Raw genomic sequence first — 12,664 nt, 5'->3', positions numbered from 1 at the left:
TGAGATTGTCGTTGAAGATGTGTCATCGAATGCTCTAGGCATAATTGGTTTTATAGATCCTGATCCCACATTCACCCTGACTGCGGTGTCGTGATTCTGGATTGTCAGTCTATCAGTTCCCCAGTCATAGAAGACTGATGCTTCCCGTAACCAAGGACGTCCTACTAAGATTTGATAGGTCTTTTTTGGGAGATCCAAGATTGTGAATCGAAGGGAAAAGTAGACTCTTGCGACCATTGTGGACATGCCATTCACTATTTCAAAGGGTTTAGCTCGTGAATCATTGGCAAGGCGTATGTTGAAATTAGCCTTTTGCATTCGTGGGAGACCCCATTCTTCGTAGAGCTCCTTTGATAGGACATTTAAACTTGCTCCACCATCCACTATGGCGTGGACTTCATTATATGCCTTGTGGATCAAAGGCAAAGTAATGTTGCATATGTCATCTCTCTCACCCATTCGCACAGGAATATCTTCGATGTCGTTCATAGGTGGAGGAGGATTTGCGAGTTCAATCCATCCTTTGAAACTCTCCCAGAGATTGGGACAATTCCGTAGGAGGATTCCGATGGGAATTGACATAGGGCAACTTAGGATGCTAGAGAGTGCAGGTCCTTTAAGTTGATGTGGCAGTATATTATGTTGTGGAGTCTGTTGTTGGAACAGAGGCTCGAGTACAATATCAATACTTTGTGGGGCCAAGTCATGGATTGGGTCTTGAGCTTGTTTCTCAGTCTCAAATTGAGCTTGTTTCTTAGCCTCAAATTGAGCTTGTTCCTTTTGTACCCATTGTTGAAGTGCCTGAAAACGAGCCTTCTCCACCTCTGCATTTGCGTATGGAGCTTCTTTTATTTGAGGCTCGAGAGTTGATGTGGATGAGCTCGGCTGCTCATTGCTTGGCAGAGGTGGAGGCACTTGTGCTTTCTTTTTAAGAAGTCGCTTTGGTTGGATTGGAATGTTAGGGTCCTTGGTGGCCTCTTTCTGTTGGCGTGTAATTACATTTATAGGTTGTGATATTACACTTGTCAGACCTATGACTTTGATGGTCCACCCCAATGATGCCGATTGGGACATCATGCTTAACTTGTATTTGTTGTGGGACTTTGTTTTTCATGGGACAATCCATACATGCATGTCCTATGCCACAATCTCTGCAGAGTGGTTGGAAAGTAGTGGGGCTACCACGATGAGGGCACTCTGCGATCCGATGATTTTCTCCACAATCGTCGCACTTGATTGGTGCTCGAAATGTGTTGGGACATACTTGATTTGCATAAATTGGTATTAGACCCTCTGTACCTTCTACATAGTACACTGGGTACTGTGTTTCATACTCAAATGACAAGTCTACTTCCTCGGCTTATAATTGATGTATTGGAACTACCGGAGGGGCTGGATTTGGTGCTCTTGGATATGGTCGTGGATTTGGATTCATGAGTAGTTGTGGGACTTGTGTCCGAACGGGAACATGATTTAGCCTCATAGGTGGAGATGCTTGTGCAAAGTGCCACTTGCCTGTACACTGGCATGGTTGCCACTTGGTATTGTTGAGGTCGAGGTGGGTTGTTGCGCATGTTGAAGATGCAATTGTTTCATCATGGCTGCCAATGACGCAGATATGGCACCATAACCTTGGTGGTGGATTTGCTTGTGCAGTGATCCTAGCTCTTAGGATGGGGCACTCATTTGCTATATGATTGGCCATGCAGTGTGGACACCAGACATTTTCTCATCGTGGATACATCTGAGTTGGCGGTTGAGATAAGTGAAGTTTTTGTTCCATGGCCTGCATCATGTTTTCTTTCAGCTTCATGGTCATGGCCTCTAGGCGATCTTCATTTGATGTTTCGGCAATGTACTTGGATTTGCCCTTTTTTGAGCGCTTATCTCATGCACTAGATTTGTCGTCATCACTAATAGTGTCAGAGTTGATCATGCCATTCTTGACGTCAATGGCTACCGCATGAGCAACACTGAACGTTTCATAGCTGCTAATCTTTTTCATATCCTTTGGATTTTCTTTCTTAGCCCTGCCATGAACCAGGCCCTGAGGTACTTTGCATCTAGGCATGGATCACATTTGACGACTAATCTTTTCATCTTGCCCGGGTACGTGCATACATCTTCTTGACAGCCTTATTCGATCTTGCTTAGGTTGATCTTGGAGCCTCTCCCTTTGAAAGTGGTTTTTAAATTCTGTTTGAAGTAGGTCCCATGTGGCGCGGTCTTTCACTAGAAGGTCTAGGTACCATTCAAACGCTTCATCAATTAAGGCCATGGGAAACCCAGCCACCTTGGTTTCATGGGATTGATCTCTACCTGCTCAGCATGCAGCATCAAAATGCTGGAGGAATCAGGCTGGATCTCCCCTACCATTATATTTGGGAAGTTTAAGTTTTCCCAAGGGACGCCTGCCTTGATTATTATTATTTCGTCAATTATAGAAATTATTAGTCTCTGCATCGAGCTTGATATCCCCATCATTGTCACGATGGCATCCAGCCATGTTAGCATGGAGGAGTTAAAGGGAGTGATTGAATCTCAGGGGGGGATTCGGGGTAGAGGATTGGAGGGAGGGGGGGGGGAAGAAAGAGTGGTGGTGGAGGGAGAAGGGGGGGGGAAGGGGGTGGTGGAGATGGAGGGGGGGGGGAAATGGAGGGAGGGAGGGGGTGGGGGGGAAGAAAGGGTGCTAGTAATGGAGGGGGGCTGGGAGGAAAATGGCAGGAGGGAGGGAGAAAAGAGGTGGGGGAGATGGAGGAGGGGTGGGGGGGGAATGGAGGGAGGGAGGGAGTGGGGGGAAGGGTGGTGGTGGAGGGAGAAGGGGGGAGGAAAGGTGGTGGTGGAGATGGAAGGGGTGGAGGGGGAAAAAAGAAAAAAACTTAACGGACGAAAAACTTTGACAGAAAACGAAAAATTTTGATAGAAAACAGAAAACTTTGACAGAAAACAAAAAACTTTGACAAAAATCCAAAGGGAGGAAGAGATGGTCACCTGAACGCTTTCTAAGTCTTTCTTGATGTAATGGGATTGTTGAGGATCAATGGAAGGTGGATGGATGGCTAGGTTATCGCTGGGAGATGGACTCGAAGTAACTTACCATGTGAGGATGGGAGTAGGTTGGTGGTTGATGGAGAGGGAGGAGTGTCTAATGTAGGGCTTGGAATGGGGAAGAGGATGGAGGCAAGATGTGAAAGAAAAAGTATAAGAGGGATGGGTGCTCTTTTATACGGAAGGAGGAGGAGCTGTGGATTTAGTCAAACACAAGTGTACCTTTGAATTTTTCCAAGTTTGAGGTGGTTTTGATTTTTCTTTTGGGTTATGGCATTTAGAATCTTTAATCATCGATTGCTCATAACTTTTGGTGGTTGTGTCAGAATGTACTTCTGTAAAAAGGAGAAATGTTCAGATTTTCAATCTCTACACTCTGACAACCATCCCATGGTCTTCCTTTAGGTGCTGTTTTTTCAGAAAACATGCATTTTTCTAAACCGATAACGAAGAGCTAGGAAATTATTATTATTATTTACTTGAGTTGGAAAAATTTTAGCTCTCCTAGCTCTTGAGTAATATGTTCATGAAAAATCGAAGTAGTTTGTTTTTTACACATACTTGCATATGTTTACTCATTACTTGAGATGCTAGTCTCCTCGGCAGTGGCGCCAAAAGTCAGCTCTTTTCCATGGCTTCTGCGGGAAGAGCAGGATTTTCTCAGTATATGCAGGGTTCCGAGGTGTTTTGTCACCTACATATATATCGGGGTTGTCGTTTGTAGTATACGTGTAGCTTAGGACCTCAAGTCGTTCTTCAGTGAGAGATGTAGGCTTAAGTGTAGGAAGCAAACATAGTGCATGCATGTGTAAAGAGAACGTGTATCATCATGGTTGAGGTAATGAAGGCTTTTGTCTTCATTTAGAGTTGCAGGGTTTAGGAGGAGTTTTAGGGTTAGAAGGAGGTTCCGGGGTTTAGAAGGAGGTTCTTAGGTTTAGAAGAGGTTTCAGGGTTAGAAGGAGGTTCCAAGATTTAGAGAGAGGTTTCGGAGTTTAGAGAGAGGTTCCAGAGTTTAGAAGAGGTTCCAAGGTTCAGGGTAGAGTACATGGTGGAGAACTCGTCTCCCTTGTAGATCATGGAGGTTAAGGGTTGAGGAACTAAGGGTTTAGGGAGAGCATAGGGTTGAGGAACTAAGGGTTTAGGGAGAGCATAGGAGTGGGAGAGAAAGAATGTATAAGAGCATGGGGAAAAGAAGAGAGAGGAGGGAGGAGGAGGAGGAGGGGGGAAGAGAGGGAGGAGGAGAAGGAAGGAAGAGGGAGAAGGAGAAAGAGAAGGGATGAGGAGGAGAAAAAGGGAGGAGGAGAAGAGAGGAGGAGAGGGAGAGGATGGGTTGCAAGGTTGGAGGAGAGGGGAGGAGGAGTTGCAAGGTTAGGACATGCTTTTGGACGTGGAGTGCAAGGAAGCATGGACACTTGAGACAATTGCTTAGAATACCAAAGTAAAACTCAACACAATGCCCCAAAGAGTGTGGGCTTCATTCCATTATGAGGTATTTATACAAGTTGGAGAGCTTCTCTCTCTGCATATATGAATTGTAAGACATTCTCTCTCTACATGTAGAACTTGCATATAGAAGTTGCATATAGGAGTTGCATATAGAACTCGCATGTAGGATTTGCATGTAGAACTCGCATGTAGGAGTTGCATGTAGAACTCACATGTAAGAGTTGCATGTAGGAGTTACATGTAGAAGTTGCGTGTAGAACTCGCATGTAGGAGTTACATGCAGAACTCGCATGTAAGAGTTGCATGTAGAAGTTGCATGTAGGAGTTGCATGTAGAAGTTGCATGTAGGAATCGCATGTAGCACTTGCATGTAGAAATGCGAGTTGGATTTCTAAGAGGGATTATTTCCTACCTTATGCAAGTACAAGTGGAGCTTTACCGCTACTTTATACACATTCTGTTCTACCTAAGTCCATGTTAGCACAGAGACAACAATAGGCCTAAAATAGGTAGAGGGTAATTTTTTAAAAAAATATGATTAAGAAACAATCAATTAAATAATTAAAAGAAATATAATTTTAGCATACAATAATTGGCTATATATCAAAGTTAGAATTTTCTAATTTAGAAGGCCAGCTTTTAACTTTTAGCTATGGTTCTTTTAACTTTCCAACTTTTCAGGCTATTTGCTCCTCTTCTGTACTCTTTTAGGCTTCTTTTAGGAATTGTGAGTTGGCAGGTAGCTTCTTCTTGCTCCTATAAACATCCATCAACCCATTTCTCCCATGTTGAATCTCCCCCTACGGATGTACATCCACCTAGACTCTCTTTCCTTGATTGCAATTTGATCTAGAGCTGCTCTGCACAACCAAGGACATTGCAAGGTGAATTATTTCATGAGCTGGGCAGCAATTCACAATAGTGTATAACTTGCAAATTGCAATTTCATTTGCTCTTCCTACTGCTTAACAATAACTCATCTGGACCTTTCCTACTTGCTAGTTCCACTCATCCCTCGACTTATTACATCCCTAGCATGGCGTTTTGACAAAATATGAAGAGGGGAGAGGAGAAGAGTGTAGATGAGGAGAGAGGGCATTGCTAAAGAGCACAGCACAAATGACTAACTATATACTAGATTTAGTTGAAAATGTAGAATATATACAAATCATTTTAGGACTACGGTTAGGATTAGGGCTAGGGCATCTAACCCTTTTCTTTATAGCACTCTATTGGGTTAGTGCTATGCACATATCTAACACATGATGTTGAGATGGTTTCTCAACATCTTTCCTCAAGATGAACATCATGAAGTAGGCCTCTCGAGCATTATATTCCATCACATCCCTTTAATGGGAATGTCCTTCCTTTGCGTCAAACCAAGAGATTGTCTGTGCTTCTCGAAAAGCTCTTTGCCAAATGGTTTGGTAAAGATGTCTGTAACATTTGCTTTGCTATCATAATGCTGCAGTGTGATGTCACCAAGTAATACTTATTGAGTGCTCTATATTTTGCTTTTGTTGAAGATAAAAAAATAGTTGTCCATTTGTTTGATAACCATGATATAGCACCTTGACCAAGGAAAAATACATAATCCTGTGTGGATCTCCTGGTCTCATGATCTCCGGCATAATCACTGTCACAATATCCATGCAACCTTAGATGACTTCCTCTGTATTCTATTCCAAACTGTCTTGTACATCTGATGTATCTCAAGACTCTTTTGACTGCATTTTAGTGAGTGTTTTGGATTTTCCATAAACTATGCAAGTAAACTTATTGCATAACAAATATCTGGCCGTGTGATAGCCAGATATATAAGAGATCCAATGAGTTGTCGATAGTACATGTCATTGATTGTAGTCTTTTTTGAATCTTTTGTAAGTTTCAAACTCTGTTTCATGGGAGTGGTTGCAATCTTGCAATCTGCCATATGAAACTTCTTTAGGAGACTGTCAGCATATTTGAGCTGACTCATGAAGGCTCTGGCTGAATCTCTTTAGAACTCAATTCCAAGACAACACTGCATAAGTCTAAGATCTTTCATTTTGAACTCTGCAGATTAGTCTTGTTTCAACTTTTTGATTTAGCTATTAATTCTTCCGGTCACAATCAGATCATCTACATACAAAAGTGCAATAGTAATGTCTTCCCCTTTAACTTTGTAGTAGACAGTATAATCTGCATTGGATTTCATGTATCCCAGTTTAGCAAAATACTTGTTGATTCTGATCTACCAACTTTTGGGGGCTTGCTTTAAGCTGTAGAGACTTTTCTTGAGATGGCAAACATGATTCTCTTTTCCTTGTTCAACGTAACCTACTGATTGCTGCATGTATACTTCCTCGTCTTAGTAACCATTGAGAAAAGCATTCTTGACATTGAGCTGGTACACATTTCATCTGTTGAGTGCAACTAGTCTGGCTTTGTATCTTTGAATGCTTCCATTTAGAAAATACTTCACTTTGTAAACCCATTTGTTTGTGATGACCTTCTTTTCTAGTGGAAGGTCGCATAGTTCCTAAGTTTTATTCTTGTACAAAGCTTCCATTTCTTCATTCATAGCAGTTTGCCATTTTGGCTTGTCAACTGCGTCTTCGAAGTACACTGGCCCTTCTGTAGCCATGATGGTCGTCATAAGAGCATAATTGGTGGTTTCAACCTGAATTGTTTGCATTTCTGAGCATATGTCAATTTGGTTGATGACCTGCTTTCCCTAGTAGACCGTATGAGTTGGTGTTGCTCTTCTCGCGGTACTTCTAGTAATTCTTGCTCTTCTTCATCAACCTTTTCTGTAGGTGACTGAGATATAGGTGTGTCTATCTCTTGTATATTTGAGGTTTCCATTCGGATTCTTCATCGAATATTACATCTTTGAAGATGATGACCTTTCAGTGATGGGATCATACAACTTGTATGCTTTGCTTTCTTCATTGTAGCCAACCATGATGCATTTGTGTGACTTCGCATCCAATTTTTTGCGACAATCGTCATGTATGTGGGCATATGCTATGCAACTAAATATGCAGAGATGCCCAATGCATGGCTTGTGTCCAATGAATGCTTCATAAGATGTCATACACATTGAATCGGTTCGGTGGAAAGCCGATTAAGTAAGTAGTTTGCAGTGACAATTACTTCTACCCAATATGATTAGGAAGATGCTTCTCACTGAGCATTGCTCTAGCACTGTATGCTAAAGTACCATTCTTCCTTTCAGCTCTTGCATTCTATTGAGGAGTATCTGAACATTTGAATTCTCTTCAAATGTTGTTACTTCTATAAAAATTCATGAATGCTGAAGAAATGTATTCACCTCCTTTGTCTTATCTCATGACTTTGATCTACCATGGCTTTGAATTCTTGAAATCTGAAAAATACTTCAGATTTCTCTTTTAGAAAATAGATTCAATAATATCTGTTGTAGTCGTGGATGAAAGTCAAGTAGTAAAGTGAACCATTGATGTTGCAGGTCTGGGCATAACCCCATACATTTGTATGAATCAAATGAAGAATACCTCGTGCTCGAGAGGTGCCTCTGTTGAAATTGGTTCACTTTTATTTAGCGAAGCGGCATGCTTCGCAAACTTTTCTAAGAAATGGAAGTTTCATAATTCCAGTTGTCATATTCTGATTTCTGAGCTCTATCAAGCTTTTGAAAATGTCCATATCTCTTGTGCCATTTTGCAGAAAGTGACATCTGTACATGGTTGAGCTCACATGGCATGCAAATCTGGTACTAAAGCTAGCATTTTGAACAAGCACCCTCCTTAACTACTTTTCCTACTAGCTAATATTTTTTAAATTTGTCTCTGATAGTACTTGCCCAACTGACAAGAGGTTCTTGTGCTGAGCTTCGAAACATAGAGTATTTCTTTTATCAATCCTTTCATATAAGTGAAATTGTTCATAGGACAATGCCTTTCCCTTGAACTACATTCAGTGTGTTATCTGCCGTGTAGATAATGGTCTTCAGTCCTTTTAATGGTTTCATCTCTATTGTGAACCATTCCTGATGCTTTATCATATGAGATGATGTGCCGCTATCGATGTACCAAGGATCCTGATCTGCTTGATCGACTTGGTAACTGTATTCCCCTTTTGAATTGCAATCAATATCAATATTTATTGTTTCAGTTTTTTGCATATTCTCACTTGCAAGAAACATATTCTGAGGTTCATTGGCATAATGACAGTGACTTGAATGTCCATCGGATGATTTCCTCTTCCTCGAAAATTTCCTTAATTGCTGCTAGATTGACCACCTTAGTCGTACTGCTTCTTGTGGCAATCTCTTTCATAGTGTCCAAACTTATGACAGTAATTACATTGAATGTTTGACACACTTGTAGATGCATTTCCTTGTCCTTGGAATCTTCCTCTATTGGAATGTTTCCTCTTTATTGATTCTGATGTTACTGAGGATGATGTTGATGCTAATTCTGACTTTGATGCTGACTTTGTTGTTGATAATGACCACTTCGTTGAAATGATCTACCTTTGCCTCTACCTCTGCCACTCCCTTCTTCTTGATCGACTTGGACACTTCATTCCCCTTTTGAATTGCAATCAATATCAATATACATTGTTTCAGTCTTTTGCATATCCTCACTTGCAAGAAACATATTCTCAGGTTCATTGGCATAATGATAGCGACTTGAATGTCCACCGCGATGATTTTCTCTTCCTCAAAAATTTCCTCAATTGCTGCTAAATTGACCGCCTTAGTTGTACTGCTTCTTGCAGAAATCTCTTTCATAGTGTCCAAACTTATGACAGTAATTGCATTGAATGTTTGACACATTTGTGGATGCATTTCCTTGTCCTTGGAATCTTCCTCTATTGGAATGATTTTCTCTTTTTATTGATTCTGATGTTGCTGAGGATGATGCTGATGCTGACTTTGTTGTTGATGATGACCACTTCGTTGAAATGATCTATCTTTGCCTCTGTCTCTGCCACTGCCTTTGCTTCTATTTGAAGCTATGAATGCTTGATCATTGGAATGACCTTTGCGTGCGTGAATGGCTTGCATCTTGAATTCTTCACCAAGTAAAACTAACTGTAGTTCTTCTAGTGTCGAAATTTATTGTTGGATGGCAATACTTTGAACTAGATTCTCATATCCGTCTCCTAGTCCATTTAGGATGACTTGAACCATTTCTGCGGGATTCATGGTCTCTCCTGCTACTGCAAGTTGATTGTTGTAATCCTTGATCCCGAGTTCGTAAGCATGACCGATTTCATGTTGTTGCGAAAAACCTGGTTGATTTGGTTTCTCACTGTGAGAATCTTGTAAGCATTCTTGGAATCGTAAAGAGCTGCGAACATATTTCATGCTTCTTTTGGTGTCTTGATGGTATTGAGTTGTCCTAGCATGACATTTTGCACATTCTGCTTGATCAAATGATATGCATATTTGTCTTTCTTGTCCCATTATGCCCGTGCACGGATAATGACAAGATATGCTACAGGTGCGGTCACTGTTGGTGCAGCTATAGATCCTGCTACTAATGCTACGACAACAGGTGGAGTAGAGCTACTATTGGCTGGATCGTCCAATGATTTTGGTGTAGACCCATTGACATACTCCCATTTATCTTGAAGTACAAGAATGGTCTCCATTCGGTATTTCCATGTGTTGTAGTTGAAATTGTTTAGCTTAGCAGATGCCTCCTAATTGAGGTTGCTAGTCGTAGACATGGTGCAAGAAACGTAATCAAAGTGCTGTGAAAATCACTATCTGAATCAATTGCAATACACTAACTGTATCATGTGAAATCTGAACTATCGGTGAAGATAAAACTACAATATATAATCCAATCTATTACAAGGCTTATAGAAAATGATGCCAAAATTAGCCAAGATACTTTACAAGGCTTGAATAAATTGCACAATGCCTAAAAATAGCCAAATAGGCTTTACAATGATGATGCCTCTGAACACTCTGAAGTCTACTAATTGGACTGTGGAACGTTAGGTTTCAAGAAATGTGATGATGTGAGACCGCATATGAGCGAAGGGACTGACTCCGAGTAAGAACTATTTATGGATTTTTTGACATGGCTTCGATTGGCTTTTGTGGATTATCTCCTGTAAGGATGATCTAATCCACTCTGAACTAGATCTAAACCAACCGTCGAGCGATGAAAAATCAGCAAATAATTCATTTTCTTTGTTCGTTTTAAAAGCTGGATCAGATGTGTCGATGTAGAGACTGATGTGCGTGCAAGAAGTGGATTTGTCGCCGAGGCTCAAAAGTGTGTGATACTTGCGCCGAAATGTACGCGTGATGTGACGAGCACATAGAGCACAAAAAATCAAGCGTTTTTCTTTTTTGGAGCACCCTCAAATTCTTCCTACATCAAGAGATACAGTTTGATCTAGGTGGAGGGACAAAAAAGATGAAATGCCAATGTAGCAAGAGAGGTCACATGCAGAAACAATGCCTATGGAGGGGTGTGCTAGTGGAGCATTGAATGATGTGGCAGCCTAGTTCACATGCAGTGCTTGACAAGAGATAAGTGTGCCTAGTAGGAGGCTAAGTGCCAAGTGGCACTGATGATGTGGCAATCAAAGCATACATGACAGTCAACACTGATGTGAGTCGATGATGATGTGATGCTAAGGCTCACGTGGCTAAGTGACATAACAAATGAGTCAACTAATGACATGGTGCTGCGGGGTGATGTGACAAATTAGATAAGCCAAATGACGTGGCAATTCCTGGGGTTTGTGCTAACATGGCATTGCAGCTGAGGTGACAACTCCACGTGGAGGATGAGATAGGGTGAACCCTAGGTGAGTGCCATGTGTCACTCGTGGAGACTGATGAGATTCTCGTGGGAATTTGTTTCGATGCCAATAATTTTAAAAAATTTCGATAATCTTCTCCGTCGATGAGGCGTGTGGTGCTCATCATTGTGGTCGTTTAATGTCGGAGAAGCTTGGGCCGGAGCCGTTTGTTCGCCGTTGTACCAAGAGAGGTTGTGGGCATTGTGGGCCGCCTTGCCTATTTAGAGGTGGCTATGTTACGGGTTGGAGGTGCAACTGTGAGCCAGGAGGACTGCATCTTTGACGCGTCGTCTACGTTAAGGTTGTTCGTCACAAAGAGCCAAGAGTCGGGAGTCCTGAGCTGTTCGTTGTTAGTGACCTGAGTTGGGAGAGAAGACGTTGCTTTGCCTATGACCTTGAATCGTAGTTGCTATAGGTGCAACCTTTTAAAGCCGGAGAGAAAGCCCTAGTCGCTTACTGTGGATAGAAGTTCACTATAGAGTTGCTCAGGCCTTAGGTCGATGCCTATGCACCACTTGCTGCCTTCCCTGTCACTTAGCTTCAGTTAAAGCTTAGTTTGTGACTGAGAGAATACTATTGACTCTCAGAATTCTCTCTTTCTCAATAGAGATGAACCTCTCTCAACTCTCTCATATCTCACAATGAACCTAATCTCTCTTTCTCTTAGCAATGAAAATAATATAATTGAACAAAAATCTCTCCTAAAGAACAAACTGAAATCTCTCTCTCTCAATTAGAAAACTCTCACTGACGGAATGAGTAGAATTTGACGAAAAATCTCTCAAAGAACTCTCGATGAACGAAATTTTTCTCACGGAAGAGAACACTCAAGAACTCTTACTCTCTCGATCTCTCACAATGATCACGATGACTCAACGGAAGGCAAGGGAGCTCTGATACCATGATAAAATATGAAGAGGGGAGATGAGAAGAGTAGAGATGAGGAGAGAGGGCATAGCTAGAGAACACACCACAAATGACTAATTGTACACTAGATTTAGTTGAAAATGTAGAATATATACAAAGCCTTTTAGGGTTACGGTTAGGGCATATAACCCTTTCTTTTATAGCACTCTATTGGATTAGTGCTATGCACGTATCTAACACATGATGTTGAGATGGTTTCTCAACGTGTTATACTCTAGATTCATTATTTGCTAACCACATGTATGGCTATTGTTCCAAAGCTACCTAGATTCACTCCTTGGCTTGCTCTTGGCACACTTGTGTGTTCTCTAGCTGTTTTTAGTCAACATTTTCTAGATGCTTCTAACCTGAAGGCTTTGAACATATTGGTTTCTAGTTATTTTCTTGAGTAGAATTGCTAGGATTAATTGTTACTAAGATGAACTCTATGTGTTTTAGAGCCTAAGAG

Source organism: Dipteris shenzhenensis, chromosome 30, assembly GCF_047967505.1.
Source record: "Dipteris shenzhenensis isolate YYH24624 ecotype China chromosome 30, Dip_SZ_1.0, whole genome shotgun sequence".
Taxonomy (NCBI): Eukaryota; Viridiplantae; Streptophyta; class Polypodiopsida; order Gleicheniales; family Dipteridaceae; genus Dipteris; species Dipteris shenzhenensis.
Note: the sequence above shows the minus strand (reverse complement) of the source record.